At 36.9% G+C, this 18,911-nt stretch overlaps 1 protein-coding gene across 4 annotated transcripts in view; it reads right to left on the minus strand.

The window, feature by feature from the left end:
• The window catches only part of LOC149781767 (synaptotagmin-2-like), a 74,001-nt gene extending 55,517 nt beyond the window's left edge, over positions 1-18,484 (minus strand). For 2 of the 4 annotated variants that reach the window (XM_089935906.1, XM_089935904.1), the window contains exons 1-2: positions 18,345-18,484; positions 10,515-10,631 (exon numbers count right to left, since the gene is read on the minus strand). The gene's annotated coding sequence lies outside the window, so the exon portion shown is untranslated. Of the gene's footprint in view, positions 1-10,510; positions 10,632-18,344 lie in introns of all 4 variants that reach the window. The other 2 variants (XM_089935905.1, XM_089935903.1) reach the window with 1 other exon arrangement.
• Positions 18,485-18,911: the final 427 nt, after the last annotated feature.

Genomic DNA, 18,911 nt, shown 5'->3' on the forward strand with positions numbered 1-18,911 from the left:
CCAATTGAGGTGTTTCAGCTACAAATTCCAAACACCACCAGTTAGATGTTGCGGTTAATTTCTTGTCGGCGGCTTCCAGTATAAATATTTCTTCGGTTCCGCTATTTAATATGATAGTCACAACCCCGGAAAACTTTTCGGTGGAATGCCTCCAAAGATATGTTGTAAATATCTCAAATTTTGCAGCACTGAACACAGACAGCCTGTACGCTCCAGTGACTGTTGCGGTATATTTGATAGTATTATTTTGTTTTGACCATGTTGCGAATCCAGATGATACCGTGTATACGATATTGGTAATATGCCCGGGAGTTACTCCAGGTGAATTTTCATCAGACTCATTTTGTTAACGATCTCAGGAATTCCACTTACGACATCTAGTGTTTTTTTGGTTGTGTCAATGTTAGTTTTGATATCAGAAAGTTTTGCTACAACGGCGAGCGGAGTACCAAAGAATTCCTCTAGGGTTTCATTAATCTTTCTAAAGTTTCTACGGAGATTTGCAAACGCATTTACGCGAACGTTATACTTGGTCCGCAACGTGGATAATTTAGTGTCTACGGCGCTATAGTTAACGTCAACATATCTTTTCGTTGTCGCGTCTTCGTCGGATGTTGGAATCGCTAACACTACTATTTTATTTTTGTTCATGTTGAGTTCGCCTGTCATTGTGTCACCGGTGTTTCTTTTAACGACTAGCGAATATGGTTCGGACGGTTGTAAATAGCGCGTCAACATATTTTTTCGTTGCGGCATCCTCCGGGGATGTTGGATCTCTTAACACCACTATTTTATTTCCGTTCATGTTGAGTTCACCTGCCATTGAGTCACCGTTTTTTTTAACGACTAGCGAATATGGTTCCGACGGTTGTAAATAGCGCGTCAACATATTTTTTCGTTGCGGCATCCTCCGGGGATGTTGGATCTCTTAATACCACTATTTTATTTCCGTTCATGTTGAGTTCACCTGTCATTGAGTCACCGTTTTTTTAAGCGATCGGCGACTTCTTTTTCAATTTCATTTTTGATGCCGGCAATTTACATACTTGAGTCTCTGATGCTTCTACTGATAGTAAACACAGGGATGTTATCGGAGACCGCACCAAGAACACGTCTAACTATGTCATTCCACTTAATGTTACTCGTTTTTAGTTTGCCATATCGATCTTGAAAAATAACAACCTCATCTGGGTCAACTCCAGAGAGGTTCATAAGATCGGAGATTTCATCTTTTGTCGCATATTTTGATAAATCTACGTTGTCGCTTTTTTTACTCTTTGTGCCGCTGACAGATCTTCTGTAAATATCAACCATTATTATCTTTAAGGGTTGTTTAAAATGTTAAATTTTGCTGCGGTATACTCGTGCACGACTTCGTGAGGTGGTTTGGTTGATTTCGATAACGCGTCAAGTACATTTAATACTTCACTGCCGCATATTGGTGGATCGGTTAGTGTTTGTGTTGGTAACGTTGAATACCAAACTGGAATGGGAGTACTTTGTACGTATTTTAGAAATTCAACTGGCGGTGCTAACCCATACGAATCGAAATAAACAATTCCACATGGATGCATCGCGTAAGCAACCCAATGAGTTCCTGGACCATCGCTGTTATCGAGATTAATAATTACAGTTTCTGGATTATTCGGTTGGTTCGGTAACTGATCTCTCATAAAAACACCTCTGAAATTTTTTATATTTAATTGTTTAGTGGCATCGAGTAAATCAAAATATGACATCGGTAAAACACTCTGTGTTTTTAAAGGCGTTTGGGGTACCATGAGGGCGGAGTTCCTGGAAGTCTTAGACCCGCTCCCTATTTTTATATCCTTTTCCGGTTGCTTTCTTTAATGCCATTCCAGCAGCTGTTCCAACAGCACCTAACGCAGCTGCTTTTGCGACAGCTGGGGCATCAGCAGCTATCAGCGCTGGTATTGCTGCGAGGAGTGGAAATATACTACCGGTTTTAATCATGTCGCTTATGGCTTTTGGAGCGAAATCAAGTTGAACTCCGTTTTTTGCTTGCTTCGCTTTATTGAAATGTTTTAGTTGAGTTTTAGTCAACGATAACTTGTTTGGGCCACCATTAGCAATTTGATCCCGCGCTAGTGTTATCGTTGCCACACATGCGCTCGCATTTTTCGATTGTAATTTTTTCACCTGACCGGGAGTCAGAGTGACACTAACGTGACTATATGATATTTTTATAATTAACGCTGTTGGTCTAATTGTCTACATGTTTTCCACTGGTGCATTAACGACTCTCATTCGACCACTAACACTTTCAAGTAACATTGCTTTGTCGCTGAGGATAACCGCAATTGCTCTGTAACCAGCGTCGAAACCACCAACTGGCGGATTATTAACATTAGCTCGGAAGTGTATATCAACGACAGATTGTTTGGATAAATCAAGATGCTTCAGCGGAAAGTAATAAATCGGATACAGGTTTGTAAAATCAAGCTGTGATATTTGCAGCCCAGTATCTATATTTGTATTACGCGCCATGAATGTCAGCAAGCGATGATATACACGTGCCACATGATTATGTTCGAATTTTAATGATATCTCTTCGGACGGTTCTTGTTGTCCGTTTATTCTCAACGAAACATCGGTAACGTCGAATTGGTCAAATATCATATGTGAACGTTCCTGACTACCCACCCGATTTTTATTTTGCAGTGCAACAAAAATATGTCGTGGCGCAGAAACACCCTGCTGTGATGCTATATGCCAAGTAAATAAACCTCTGATGGTATTTTGGGCAATGTCTGTGGTTACTGTAAGCCACGATAGCAATGATTTATCGCCTTGATTCATAAAAGAGAGTAATCGCGGTTCTTCTGTGACCGAAGGAGTTAATACCGTCATCCACAGTGAGAGTTTTGTTACATTTACTTTACCAGTACCAGTAACAACGGCTCCTCGCCAGATCGCATCATTATCATCACCTTTTCTTACGAGCACAACTGTGTGTTTAACTCCAAAGATGACCCTTCTAATATCACTGCAAAATCCGAAGATGTGAGAAAGTGGAATCGCGCATGAAAAACTTCTATTATCTCCTGACAACATTGATCGGCGTATTGCGAATCCTAAGTTATAAGTCGTGTTAGCAGTAATAATTATCGACTCCACATCTGCGTCATCAGCAGCGGCAGAGTGGGGTTTGTTTTGGTCGTCTCGTAATATATTGAATATGATCGGCGTTGTTGGTAATATGTTTAGCAAACATCATTGATGGATCAGCTGATCATGTGTAATCATCAGAATATCTTGCTAGACCAATTATTGTTGTAGCAACATCGACATCATTCTGAATCGTTTCGATATTTTTTCCATCAATCATATATGTGGCGCTACTAAACATTGCCATAATCCCATTATTGACAAAACCAACTCGTGCATTGGCATCGTATGCAGTATTATCCGCCTTTACGAGTTTACCTTCTACAGGCAAGAAATATCTACTTGTATCATGAACTTGAAGTTCGATGCGCCTCCGTTGATTTAGTCCTTGCGCATTATAGAAATAAAATTGATAATCACGCACTGATTTATCTTTTGGACCGGCTCACCTATGTCGAATGCTGGGTCGGATATGCGTTTGAACATTTTATACAATTGCCTATTTTCCAAATGGTAATTATCGTCGTCTGACACGAAGTCCACTTCCTGCTATCAAATTTGCTGTTATATTTTTTTCTGCTTCATTAACCCCCTGATTTATCAAGGCTGCTAGTTTTTGATTTGCAGCTTGATTCACGACCTTACTGACATCCGCGGGCATAATTTCAGTACTTGGTAATTTTACTGGTGGTAATGATTTTCGTCTTATTAATCGTGCTATTCTTTCTTTGATTGCCGAGAACGCCTTACCAGCAACATCGACAATTGCACCAGGAGCTTTTTCACCAACAACGTTGATAGCTTTCATCGATAATTGTTTTGTAAGAGGTCTCGCTTTTGGTGCTAACCCCGCGAATAACACCTGAACAACATCACCGAGTCCATCTCCGTAAGTTACTCTATAGATTGGTAATCGTGAGTTTACTGCTCTGACGTGCACTGGTCTATAGTGTCTATTATACATGATCATCTTATTATGTTTCCTATTGTTTAACAACTAGTCACTGTGGTAATCATCAACGAGTTCATCATTGAGTTCTAGGTAAATATTAGTGCCCGTGATACCGCCTTGAAATAATCGTCGACAGATATCAGCTGCTTCATTAATTATTTCTGGTGAGTTATTTCCAGCTCGTTTTCCTCCTATGAGAACTTCTAGTAGTTCCAAATCTCGTACTATGTTCTCAGGACATGGTGTTACTATTCCTGATCCGGTTTTTTTTTGTACTAGTCGGCTGTGTTGTTATCGGTGTTGTTTTTAACGGTGTTGACAGATCTGCGGTTACAACATAACTTGCAACGATCCTTGCTTTAACATCTTTTTCAAATTGTGTAAACTCATCTTCGTATTTTGCCGTGACCCGCTGAATATCTTTATGTGTAGTAAACACCAACCGTTGCCACTTGTCATAATTTAACGGTGGTGAACCCGGTTCCAAGTAATTGTCACGATTATCAAATTCACCTACAAGATCAACCGCGTTATCGTAATTTTTTAACCTGATATTTTTTGCCATATCCTCGCTGAACTTTGCTTTATCAACGCTGGTAATCCGGCGGAGCTTTGGTTTCAGGTAGCGTTTCTGACGCATCTACAAAAACTTCTCCGGACGGTCTTGTTGCAACTTCCCTGATAGCAGTGGCCGTCATAGCGGCTGCTTCAGCGCATCGTTCAGCTAAGGCTACTAGCCGTCTTGTCGCAACATTTTGTTGTTGAGCAGTACGAGATAACGACGTAGTAAGAGACTTAAATAATAGTTCAGATGATTCTGTAAAACCCTCTTTAGCTTCTTGTTGCGATTGCAAATTTTTTCTAAATTCATCTCGTACGGGGAGAAATTTTTGATTGCTTCTAGTCGCTCTCATGCTAATCTAGCTTTGTAAGATTCCGGATGTACCATTATTCGATATAATAATTTTTTAATTAATTAGCAGCAGGGAGGCTGCGACTCAAATTGGTTCATTTTTTGAAATCCAACGCCGTTGATGAGTTTTTCAAACAGAATAGTGCGGACTAACTTTTGAGGAACTGTTCCTTGGTGGTTACTCTGTGTTGATTTAGGTCATTAAACCCTTTTTTAGGAAGGGCTATATCGGCATTTGGAACCTTCTAAAGTTTGTAGGATTCGCCTTTTTAGGAAGGGCTATTTCGGCATTTGGAACCTTCTATTTTTTGTCGGATTCGCCCTCTCTGCTGCTATTTAGGACTGGTCAGAATTAACTTAGGACATAAAATAACTAATTAGATTCCCTAACGGCGTGTGAATAATTTCCCACTATTACAAATAAATTTAAGAGGACCTGTACAACGTTTTTTTCCTTCTTTTTTTTTTCATCTTCTTTCTCTATATATTATCATATGGAGGAAAGAGACGATAACAACCATGGGAGACAATTTATCATGTGATGTTAGAGAATTGAATACAACCCCTTTATATATTTATCTTCGTATTTAAACATACCTAGATATTAACGATGATTGTTGATTACCAGAGTATCTACTAAGAATACGCTATACATCATATCCACGTCCTCAGTGATCTATGTCCGTGTTTCGAAACTTTTCGGTTTAAAGCGTGCATCCGAATTTCAAATTACTAGCTCAATTAAAATATTTCTGTTTCAACGGTCAGTGCTTACAAAATCCGATAGCCTCTAATTTCAGATCGGGTCCGTCGTGTATTCTACAAGAGGTGCCCGTCGGGCTTGACCGAACAACAATCAAGTTTGTCCCCAAAAAATCTTTGATCGCGCTGATGAAATGCGGAAATGTATTTTGCGGAAATGTATTTTCAAGATGTTTACATACCTGCCATAATACTGCGCAATCTGATTAAAATTTTCATTAATAAAAGAAGAAAAAAAACCCACTACTTTCAGTATATGCCCGTTACTAGACAAACAAGTAAACAAGTTGTTCTCCACCTTTTTTTTCTTTTTTTTTTTTAACTGGCGGCCAGTGGGAAAAAAAAGGTGGTGAATAACTTGCTGGTCTAGCCCGTTACATGTAGCATATATAAACGGTAACAGTCATGACTAGAGTGCAGGTCAAACTTTCCTTTAGGCAGTTTAAATATCGGTAATTAAAAGGCAAAAAGGTCAGGTGTCAGGTATGAACCACTCTTTCCCATGTTACTTAACTGGCTGACAATAGCAAGTGAGATGTTTTTGAAGATTGCAGTGGGTGAGCCCATAGTGCTAATTTGCATAGGTATGCTCATGATGTGGAACAACCCAATATAGGTAGATCAAAGATGCTAGAAGTGCATAGGAGAACAACAGGTATTATGTATGATTGCTTTAAATGAAAATGTTTAAGCCATATGTAGTTTAGGTTTTTGACAAGTTTGTGACCAGATACAACATTTCTTTGACCAGATACAACATTTCTTTGAAGTCTGATTGTATTGCGTGTATAAAATGCAAAGTATTAAGATTTCAAATGTCATAATAGCGTTAAAGTGTGATTCGTGTTTGAAGCCGATTTAAGAAGCAATTTTAGCTATCAATAGTATCAGCAAAGCCCAACAACAACAAAAATGTCAGAACTGGTCGACTGAGTTTTACTTTGTGAAGCATCCAAACAAAATAAAAATAACATGGGGACATACAGTTGATTATTTGCACATACTATAAGCAACACATTGACATACGTCAACATGGTTTATATCAGGATTCGCTCAGAGAATACAGCAGAGATGTTTGAACACCATATGGAAATTAGAGATTGGGCTTGTGTAATTTCAGTCAGGGCTAACCAGTTTTATATGCTGGGACGGGGCAGTGGTTACCCAAAATAAAGAGGCATTGGTACGACTTTATGATCCTAAGCAAAGTAACATAAGAGAGCGAAAACCAACAAGTTTTGTAAAATTAAAGAAATACTTTACGTACTAGAATACAAAGTGAAAATTTAAAAAGAACGTACAGTATTGTGAATCTTTCCCAAACAGTCCTAAAAGTTATACCACAAGTTCAAAGGTATAGAGTATTCCGAACGAGTTAAGATGGTGTTCCGAAAGAATTTAAACCTTGAAGGTGATGATATACCAATGGCCTGGAATAGTGTTAATGTGCTAGCAGTCTTGATGTATCACAATGATATAATCCAAAATGTCCTTGAATGAGTTCACATTAATTCCAAAACAGTGACGTATTCCTAAATCAATGAGCATTTTGCAATTCCAATGACTCGATTAAATACATTAAATTAATTAATCCTCTCAACTGAACACAAATAAAAAAAATTATACCACTAAGACTGATGTTAAGTTATGGGATGAGTAAATTCCGATGAAAACAACTTTATGTACCTCTGTATGTGACCCATGTCGCAATAATCATTTTCCGAAAATACTCGTCATTTTAATGGAATTTTCCATCAAATTCGTAAACAACGTCAGGTCTGTTTGCTTACAGTTTAGCAATCTACCTGAAAAGGGCAGGTAGACGGTGTTTTTCAGAGGGAAATACTAAAGTCCTGAATTCAAACTCAAGTAAACATGTTTACCAACAAATAACAATAATCCTAATATATAATCTACAGTCACAGAGAACAACTAGGTATGTAATATGTTGTTTACACAAAAAAGACGTTAGTCAGGTAGGTCCAACTCAGTGCTGGATTAAACTCTGTGGAGGTCCTTAGGCCCTTAGACAGTCGAAATCTTGGGGCCCTCCTCGCAAATTATCTCTTGATACGTTTTATCAATCTTATTTTGATCCGTTGTTGTGTGGCTCCTAGGCCGGTAACTACTCTGCCTATTTGGTAATCTGGCACTGGTCCAACTCCTACCCTCAGTTATGATCAGTACAGTACAAATTAAATATAAATAACAACCTACACAAAGTTAAGATATTTGGCATACTCTAGCACAACTAAGCGCAAAACCTTATTTAATCAAGGAAATTTATCCACTGAAGAAAATTCGTTCTACGACTTTCAGGGGTGACATTTTTGGAGGTGGAGGGGGCGAATTACAAAACGAAAGTAACATTTTACTTAATCATTGTGACAACTGTCAATTGTATTTAGAGATACCTTCAAGCGGGAGCAGATACCATCATGATTTCAATCTAAGTTATAAGAACTTAAATGTGCGTGCGTGTGTTTTGTGAAACAAACAGAGAATTATATATATATATATATATATATATATATATATATATATATATATATATATATATATATATATATGTTCTAATCTCATTTGATTTCGAAAGCTATAAAAGTCATTGGCCAAGGTCAATATGGGCAGTTTGTAAAATCATCAGTGCCATGATATGGCCGTATGTCCTGTTTCAGTGTATACATGGAGGTTAGACCGTTCATCGTGGAATACGGAATTTCTTGGGATTTAGAAATTAAAATCCAAGACTAAAATCAAAACGTTTAATTATTTCTAGTTTGCGTATCCCTTTTATACGGGTAGGCCTACATAACGCCAGTGCTGTTTCTTATATGTTAAATAACTTGCTACCTCCTGCAAGATAATTATCAACTTAATTTATGTACAATGAACCAAACGTAGATTTGCCATTTTATATGAAGCTTTATAGTGTAGTCCTATTAGCTTAGGTGAGAACAGAACTATTGACCCGCCACTTGCAAAACTGAATATGCAATTGATTACATGAAAATTTTAAGAATATTAATGGCGATAATATACGTTGAGTGCGCATTGCAACACGGAAATGACGATGGAAATTTATTTATATGACATGCGTTTTTAACCGATAATGTCATAATGAACCAAAGGACGTTATTCACGTCGTGGATCATATATACTCCTTCCGAAAATGCTGTAACTCGTCGATTCGATATAAAAGGTCAATAACTGCTCTCTCAGACAACGGGGCAATTAGTTAGTCATATATATATATATATATATATATATATATATATATATATATATATATATATATACACACATACATACATACATACATACATTGGCAGAAATTAGAATAGCGGGATGCATATACATAGCCCAATTACATGCAGAAATTAATATTGTCAATATTGATTTTCTCCCAGGGGAAAACTGTTTCATGTTGAGGCAGTACAGACACAACGTGAGTCAAGTACGTTTGAAGAGTGCAAAGTTTTTTTTTTTTTGTTTTATTGTCTTTTTTCCAATAAAGGTTCAAACCGACTAGCCGCGGCAGCCTCTCTCTCTCTCTCTCTCTCTCTCTCTATATATATATATATATAACACTTTTCTTTTACTTCAGAATGCAGAAAGGTCTTGTTATCGTATATAATGAGCACAATTCAGTCAAGCGCAGGTACTTACATCTATATTATATAAGCCAATTATAAACAGTAAAACTGATATCGATTTTCTCCAATGTAATAAAGGGTTATGATGATGCGTCATCATATACTTCCCTGGAGTCAGGTGTGTCATTATAGAATTACCTGGAGTCACATGCGTTAGAATACAAGTTGAATTAAACTATAAACAAGCCGAATTATCATTATTCAGGGACTGTATCTATATTGCTTAAAATTTGTTGGTAAAATTTATTTATTTAAACGCTGATGATGTGCAACCTATTACAAAAGAAAGGTAAGATGACTTAAAAAAAAGTTAACCCCATATGTTGATCATCTGTGGAAAGTCTTTTTTTTAGGATAATACAAAGTGTTTGAACATGTGTAATGTATTTGCTACTTTCAACTTTTCTCAAACACTTGTATTTATTCTCCATCGCGGAGGAATCTGTGACATTATTTAGTACATATACACCGAATTTCCCCATAAAATTGGCAATTGTCTTGTGCAAAACACGTGAACCAGCCATCTTTCGATCGTGATTCATGTGAGCTATGTATCTCATGTTATGCGAGTTATGTATCTCATGTCATGTAAGATATTTTTTCAAGTAATCTGTATAATATATCTCATGTCATGTGAGCTATGTATCTCATATAATGTGAGTTATGTATATCATATCAGGTGAGGTATGCATCTAATATCACGTGAGCTATGTATCTCACGTCATGTGAGCTACGTATCGCATTTCATCTGAATGATGGATCTCGTATCATGTAAGTAATGTATCTCATATCATGTGAAGTATGTATCACATGTGAGCTATGTATCTCATGTCATGTAAGCTATCCTATCTCGTCATGTGAGTTATGCATCTCATGTCATATGAGCTGCATACATAGTTAAAATCAAACAAGCGAAATCACCATCCTTCAGTGTACAACAAACTAAACACAAAATTTCAATGAAATATTAAATTTTTTGTAGCAGTTTCTCGAGATCAACATTTTTCATGACTATGTTTTATGGATCGATCTACACAATTTCACGGGGAAATAATCTATGCATACATGTAAAGACAACTGGTTATACAGACGACTTACATACACTACATGCCCCGGACAGTAGGAGGGACACCTGTCGCTTCTCAGAGCCCGCTCGTCATGTTGACCGGCTCAGTCCGGAGCTTTATCGTCTTGACCACTTTTGATTTGCCTTCTTTTACTGTTTAAAAAAAATAAAACAGGTGGACAGTCATACGGATAGAAATGTAAAGGAAGGGACAAGCAGAGAGACAAAAAAATACATACATACATACAATACATACATACATACATACATACATACATACATACGTACGTACGTACGTGCGTACGTACATTCATCCGTGTGTGTGTGTGTGTGTGTGTGTGTGTGTGTGTGTGTGTGTACAGCGATAGATACGTTTGAAGATAAGTAGGTAGGTTCGTATGCAAAAGATGGATGGATGGATAAATGCGAAGTTAGCAATCTCTGGTTCTAGACTCTCCAATTTGTCTAAATTAGAACAGGTAAACCACCACCTTTCAGGCAACGGATGGTCCGGCACCTCTTTTAATCCGGACAAAATTACGAGAAGGCACTTGAAATTACTGACACCGCCAACTTCGTTCACTGGGCGCGCACTCGGATTATTTACACTGCAGTTTTCGGTGGTGATACTTGTATTTAATGCTATTCTTAGCTTATTTTACTTACATTTAACTCTGCCTATGGCTTCTAAGAAAGATGCAAGTGTCAGTGGTGGTGTCAAGCGTAAACACCAGTCAATATCAATACAAGATAAATTTAAACTGTTAAAACAATTGGACCGTGGTGTTTCCGTGCGAAAGCCGTGTGACACATATGGTATTGGTACATCAACTGTTTATGATATAAAGAAGTAGAGGGACAAAATATTTAAATTCTATCCAGATAATGATTCCAAGAAGCGAATGAACATTAGAAAAACTATGAAAGATGGTAAGAGTACTGAGCATGACCTAGTGATGATGGAATGGTTTCGACAACGACGGGGTAACGGAGTGGACTTGTAGGGCATGTTGGAAATGGACCAGGCTCAGTTGCTTCATAAAGAACTGAAAGTAGAACATGAGTGTCACTATAGTGAAGGATGGCTTCAAAGGTTCAAGAAGGGTCATAGAATTTCCATGCAGAAATTGTGTGGAGAAAAATGGTCTGCAGTCCACGAAGGAGCTGCCGAGTATGTGGACAAATTTCAGAAGCTTGTAGTTGATGAGCACCTCAGTCCTGAGCAGGTGTATAATGTAGTACTAATATTAGTACCCTTACTCATACCTCGTGTACAGGGTACTAACATGAGCATATATTTGTTAATGGAGCAAGCCGGGTGTGATTCACACCCGGCGCTCTTTTAGCCTAAAAATAACACTTTAAACCTATTCCTTGCATATAATCCCATAAATTGAGTAGTCCTCTTATTTAATACCGGAAGTATCGAAAATCATTGTAGAAATAGTTGTAAAATCTCGTTTACCTTTTTTTAGCCGATATTTTCGTTTAGATCGTCCGCCATATTATTTCAAATAATGATTACTTCCGTTTTCAGCCTCGTTTGTTTGTGTGCCATATAAGGACATTGACGCCTTATTTGGAAATGTAAACAAATCGTAGTAAAAATTTGGCGCCGTTTCGGTCAGAAATTCTGCGCATTAAAAGTAAATACGGTTTATCGGCAACTTTGAAATTCCACCAAGAAGCGATTATTCGCACTTGATTGATAATAATATAGCGTAGAATATCCAAAATATGGTCTGGCAAGCCTTACATAGAAAAGGGGTCACGGCGAGAGTCTCGCGTTATCTGTCATGGCGGACAGGATAAGGTTAGAGTAACCATGCCAATTTATTTTATCGTGTAAGGGCTTAATAAATTCAAAATAAGCCAAACTTCTTTCACAACATGGTTATACTTATGTAGTTGATTTCTACACTGTTTGTTTTTCTGACTTTAGTGATGATATTTTTTTTGCTCCATTACATGATATGGGATCAGTTCGTAGCCTCAACCACAACAAATCAAGTTGAGGCTACGACATCGTGTATAATGCAGATGAAACTGCATTATATTGGCCATGCGTGACCTCGGTTGGTTCGGCAAAACTGTTAATCCGGCATGGCGTTGGAACCAAGGGTGCCGGAAATTGGTGGTTTACCTGGAACAGGAACCACCGTGTCTCTATGAGATTAAGTACAAATTAATGTCTCATCAAGACAGTGGACTAAAGTCAGTCAAGTACAGTATCTTCCAAATCACATGAGATTAAGTTCAAGTTCAAATTTAAGCGGAAATCAGCAGAACACTCTATTTCTTAGCGTACCCACTACCAGATTATGTCAAAAGTAAATTGCATCAGCACATTTCCATATCTTTTACAAATGTAAAGATACTTGTATAATACTTGTAAATAATAATAAAAACGCAATATAATGTACAAATGATGTATTTTGTCAAATGTTTGGAAGCCCTGGTGGTACGATAGAGATATTTGGTGAGGCAGAAACGTATAGGTCGCACTATGCGTTTGCAGATCTGAATCTATGTATTTTGATAGGACAGATCAGTAGAACGTGTATACAGAGATCTTTGTCTCTGTTGCTTGCAGTTGGACCTGTTCTATAAGCGAGTATATACGGTTCATCAAGTTAATAATTCTAGTCCCAGCCATTATATGAGAATTATGTACATTCGCTTTACACCAGTTAACTCATGCTTGCTAATTGCCCTAGAGTCGTTTGCTTTATTTTGTATTACGTGTCAATGATCTCGCCCCTATTTCAGCAGTGAAATATCGATCGTGCGGAAACCGGCCCAGACCCTCATTCTCAACCAGTCTATATAAACTGAGTTGGAACAAATATGGTACAATCGAAGTTTTGAAATGAGCAAACCTTCAGTACGATTATTTCTAATGCACAGTGTACAATCTGTATAACAGATCTGCTTTGAAGTATGTAAATGCATGAGCGTCCTCTTTTGATGTGGGAGGTCGCGGGTTCGAACCCCGGCCGCGTCATACCAAAGACGTACACAAATGGTATTAGCAGCTGCCTTGCTTGTTTGACCCAAGCATATCGCACGGATCTAAAAGATCTAAAGGTCTGTGGCTCAGTTCTTGCCAAAGATGAAATTTATTCTCTGTACAACTGAGAACCACCTCGTTGTCTGTAGCAGCGATACAAATATAAAGGCATGTCATTTGCATTAAATCCACGTATATGAAAAGGTTTAAAATGAGCGTACAAAATACCATGGATAAAATTGCTATGTGAACGCATGAAGCAACCGAGTCAGAAAACGCTCCGTGGATGAGCCGAATTTGTGTGGAGTTTATGTGTGACAGCCGCTTTATAGAATGAGGTAAAATAAAAACACATGAATAATTAACTAAAAGATAGGCTCATACAATTGAACAAAAATGCCCATATGAAGGCAAGAAGTAACTCCGACAGTAAAAAAAATTCCAGAGAGGGTTTTTTGTCGTGTGACTTACGTACAAATAGCGGGTGACACAATAACAACTTAAAATAGAAAAGGGACCCAAGAAAATAAATAATTTAAGAAGCACAAGTCTGATTATGTAATGTAAAGAAAGATGTACAGATCTGCTCTAAAGAAATGTTCCCTGCTCCAGTGTATGTGGGGCAGTAGTCATATTACTAGCTCTGTGTAAAGATCAGAAGGCAGATAAGTAGGAATTTATATAATGCTTAGCTTAATAAATCAAAAGGGATACTTCTATTCTTGAGGCACCAAAAGCAAAACATATGTAAGAAAAATGCAGCCTAGATTCGTATGAATTCTAAACTAGAAGATAAATAAAAAGGGTGAATTTGCATAATTAAATATAATCAGAATGGCTTATTTAAATATCGAAGTCGGCAAACATCAAGATTTGTGTGTCAGTAACAATGAACCATATTTAAAAAGAGAACCATACAGAGAAAAAGTCGACAAGTTGCTTGGGTGATTCTTCGATTAAACTTAGCAATTAGAGCTTATAAATGTCTAATAGAAGATGAACAAGTTGAAAAAAGAATTATTATACTGTAAATTGTAGCACTCTTTTTTGTTATTTATTTTTTAAATTTTGGCATAATATTGACATAATATTGTATTGAAAATTTATCGTTTAATAATAAATACACTGTTAGTGATTATTTTAGCAAATAAATTATTTTCTGAATAAATTCGCTAAAATTTATACAAATATGCAAATGAGAATAAAATTAGCACATAAATTTGTAACTTTCTACTGTCAATTATTTCAATGAATGTACTGATTAAATCATATTATCTTTTCCTCTATAGCTATCCAAAGAAGAGTGAAGAAATGCACTCTAGCTGTTGTTCTTATAAAAATATTTTTTAAGCTAAAGCACAGTACTTTGGGTTTTTATTACTGAGAACATAACTGTCTTATGTGTTTTCGTCACCTGCGAAGTACAAGCAGCAATATTACATTGATACTGAAATATCCAGTAATGCAGCTTACGTCAACTTTACGTTGTGTCAAGACATCCTTTATATAACGTGTCTCTTTTTATAACCCTTGGCAAAATGCAATAATTATTTAACTCGTGGATCAAACCTCGATGATGATGCAAATGTTGGAAACGGTTTTGTAAAACACCACAAGTTGAGGATTTAAGACCTTCACGCCAATACCTAGCACTGTACAAAACGGTTTAAAGAAAAGTCTTGCAATGAAGGAGTTAAACAACAATTTTGAGATATCCATGTTAAAATATGATACAAAGAACTCTGCTGTGTAAAACTAGATGCTAATCAAATATCAAGAAAAAGCTACCACCCAAAAAATGCCAGCACTCTTCATTATAGCAGGCTAGACATGAAATTAGAGGATTGTCTCTTTTGGCTAGACTGGTTGTAATATCTGCTGGAAAATAGAAATGCTAGAAATAGTCTAAAATCAGACGTCGGAAGAACATGTAAGAGACACGGAAACGTTGATAAATGATTATTACGAAAGAAATCAAAGTAGATGACTTCCACCTTCTGTTAAATGATTATTTAGCCCACGAGAGAAAAGAACTTGTGTTGATGCTGTGGAATTTGTCAAATCGAAATAATAAAAAAATATGAAATAAAGTAATGTAACGTTTTAAAAAATGAAAAACACTAAATCTGCGAAATCCCAATGCAATATAACACCACCACCACTTTATTGAATATCTTATATGTTCATTTAATGAACGAAACCTAACACCGCAAGGTATTACGCTCCTGCTGCGGAAACGTGCGGACATGGGAATATTGTCATTCAGCAGAGACCGAAACTAAGTTAATTGAAACGGATGGAATGTCAGGAAGCCAAAGAAACACAAGGAAATATTGGTATTAGGAAAAACGACGCAATGCGTTAATAAAATTGAAGAGACCATTATGAAAAGAGAGCCAGACAAATTCTGTCTAAGGTTATACTCAGTGCTGCTGCCATGGTTTCGCGTAAATATGAAAGTGTCGAGTGCTTCACGATTTTTGCCACGACATTTTGGTCCATGATGTTGGTTTGTGTCCGTAAAATTTCAAGTAGATGATAAAACAATGCAATTTAGAGTTGATTGAAGTGCACTATTTACGTGAAAGAGATGTATGAAATCTCTCTCCCTCCATTGTAATAGCACCAGCAACTATCAACCACGTGCCGTCCATTTTCATTCATTTTATAAATAAAAAATTTTCTCTTTGCGATTATACATTTGGATGCATGCCTTATTTAAGATGGGTGATAGATAGTTTACTTGGGATGACAGCTAGAGATAATGATTCTGTCACGCCGGTGTCAGGTAGAGAGGATTACAGTAATTGTCGGCCTCTGGTGACCAAAATATTTCTGACGTGTCAGCGTTCCACGTGTCCGTTGACATTTGTATTTAAGAGTAGCCAGAAGTAATTTTGTTTTTACTTAACTGCTGTTAATACCGCTTGACATTGCCGGGTAGCAACAATGTTAAGTTAATAGGATTACTTATAAAGTGCACGATGCGTAGGTGATAGTTTGAGAGTACTGGCATTGGAATTTCTCCCCATTTATCTATGTACTTATTTATTATAGATTGTATTATTAACATTTGAACATGATCTAGATCTGCCAACGTGGTAGCTACTAATCTGTCCTGATGATATTTGGCCTCTGACTTTGCAATAAGGAATTTCAATTTAGTGTGTGCGCATACAAAGTGGCGGGTACCCGCCATTCGACTTCTTTTTATCCCGTATACATTGTTTGAGAATTTTGCTTGGTATTACTGCATCAAATGTGTTAATTTTCTCTTGCAATAAAGGGGTAATCAGAAAAGAAAACACGAAAAGAGAGCTAAACAGAACAAAATCAGTTAATTTTGAAATCACGCGGGCCCTTTTAAATTCAGATCGTCATTAAATTGCTGTTTCTGATAATCTGTCATCTACACTATTCCAGTTACGTCAGACAGACACAGCAAGAGAACTGTACAAAATGGGTATAATTGTGATTGAAAACAAGGAATACATGAACGTCATGTGAAATAAGACGAAGTAAGGAAGAAAACAAAAGTAAAATAAAATATAAACCAGCAAAAACAAAATATAGATTTAATGATGCGGTTGTTAAAGCCGTATGCTGGACTCGCAACCGTAAGGGTGCTCTTTCGGATTTGACCATCGGATCCATCCTGATTATTACCGTTGAGTGCCCATGGGCAAGGGACTTTACAACGGCCTCAAAGTTAAATGACCCATTTGTGTTGCTGGGCCATAAAACACCAAACAAATATGTATAACTGCGGTAAATGTATTTCATTCCAAACTAGGTGTAATTTCCAATTCATGTTAAAACAGCATAGAATAGACAGCACACACACACACACACACACACATTAATTTAGCTACTCTAGCTCTAATGTATTAATAAAGAGTCATTCGTTCATTCATTCATTCATTCATTCATTCATTCATTCATTCATTTATATGTCTGACATTGTTAATTTCAGCTACTTTGAAACTGTCTCGGTTCCTAAATACAGTAATTAACACAGGATACATATATTTGCTAGTTCAATTTTTATCCGGTTTAGTAGTGACAAATTCTTTTTTAAAAAAAACTATTTGCGACGTCATATCCTTTGATGTATTGATTCTTCGTCTGTACGGTAAATGGCTAGAGGCTGATTCTGCAAACAGAACTAATTTCCTCTCGTTCTACTAGGCTATAATGACGGCTATTACCCAAATTAATTCAACTTTTCATCCTGAAATTACGGCTTGATAACAAATTAACATTATTTGCCGCAATTTTTTCACATACTCATAATTTTTCATGCTTGTTACATTCTGGTAATGGTTTTAGCACGTATTATGCCAAACATTGTGTTCAACTTCAAACCAGGTTTCTTTGGCGACCAATGAAAAAAGGCAGAATTACAATTAACTTTTAAACATTCGTATCTTTTGCGGGACATTTTGAGAAATGAAATAAATTCAGATAGATTTTTATTCGTAACAGTAAATAAGTCAATATTGGTATTTGATCTTAATATCTTTTACAGTATTATTCATGGACGTCATGGGGGCGGGGGGGCAGGGCATTTACGTTTTGCCCCCCCCCCCCCCGAAAAAAAGTTGAAATGACGTCCCTGGTATTATTGTGAACCAAGAAAGTTTAAATGAACAAAATCAGGATTACATTGTTTTCCACAGTCCGTACAAACTGTGCAGTCATAAAACCATTTAAAGTTACAATCACTTTCATACTTGTACATCTAATGTTAACAGGATGTCATTGGTAGAATTGTCAGTAAAACCGAACTGTATTTTAAAGAAACAAATACACATACACTTGTACATGCCGCAGTGTATATATATAATGGTACTTACAGTGAACTTCAGTTCTGTGGCAGATGCAATATCTCCTTTATACGGAATGTAAATCATCGACAAAATTGCGAAGATACACAAACTTCGTTGGCAAACTAGATCAAAATAACAAAGGATGGCTTGAACTTCGAAAATTACAGATGGTGGGCAAGATAGATAATTTACCACTCCCACCCTGCTGGATGTGTACGTACCGGGCACCGTCTAATGACAGCGTCAGACTAATTTCCCTAAAGAATATTAATTAAAAAAAAAAAGAAGAAACCAAACAATGTTATACAATGTCGGAAGATAAGTAAACAAAACTGAATAGCATTGATTCATTTCTTTGTTCTCTCTCTCTTTCACTCATTTGATATTAATGGTTTAAGTGTGTACTGGCACAAGAAATGTACTCTACTCGTATATGTATGCAGTAGGTATTAATTCTATATCAAGGCAGAGTTGGAATGACTCACGATTTACCTATATAGGACAGTCCGCCAGATGTTACTTGCGGTATGCGACACTACACGATATTAGGACGCAGATCCGATCAATTACCAGTATATATATATATATATATAT

This window comes from Sinohyriopsis cumingii, chromosome 15 (assembly GCF_028554795.1).
Source record: "Sinohyriopsis cumingii isolate HCF-2022 chromosome 15, ASM2855479v2, whole genome shotgun sequence".
Lineage (NCBI taxonomy): Eukaryota > Metazoa > Mollusca > Bivalvia > Unionida > Unionidae > Sinohyriopsis > Sinohyriopsis cumingii.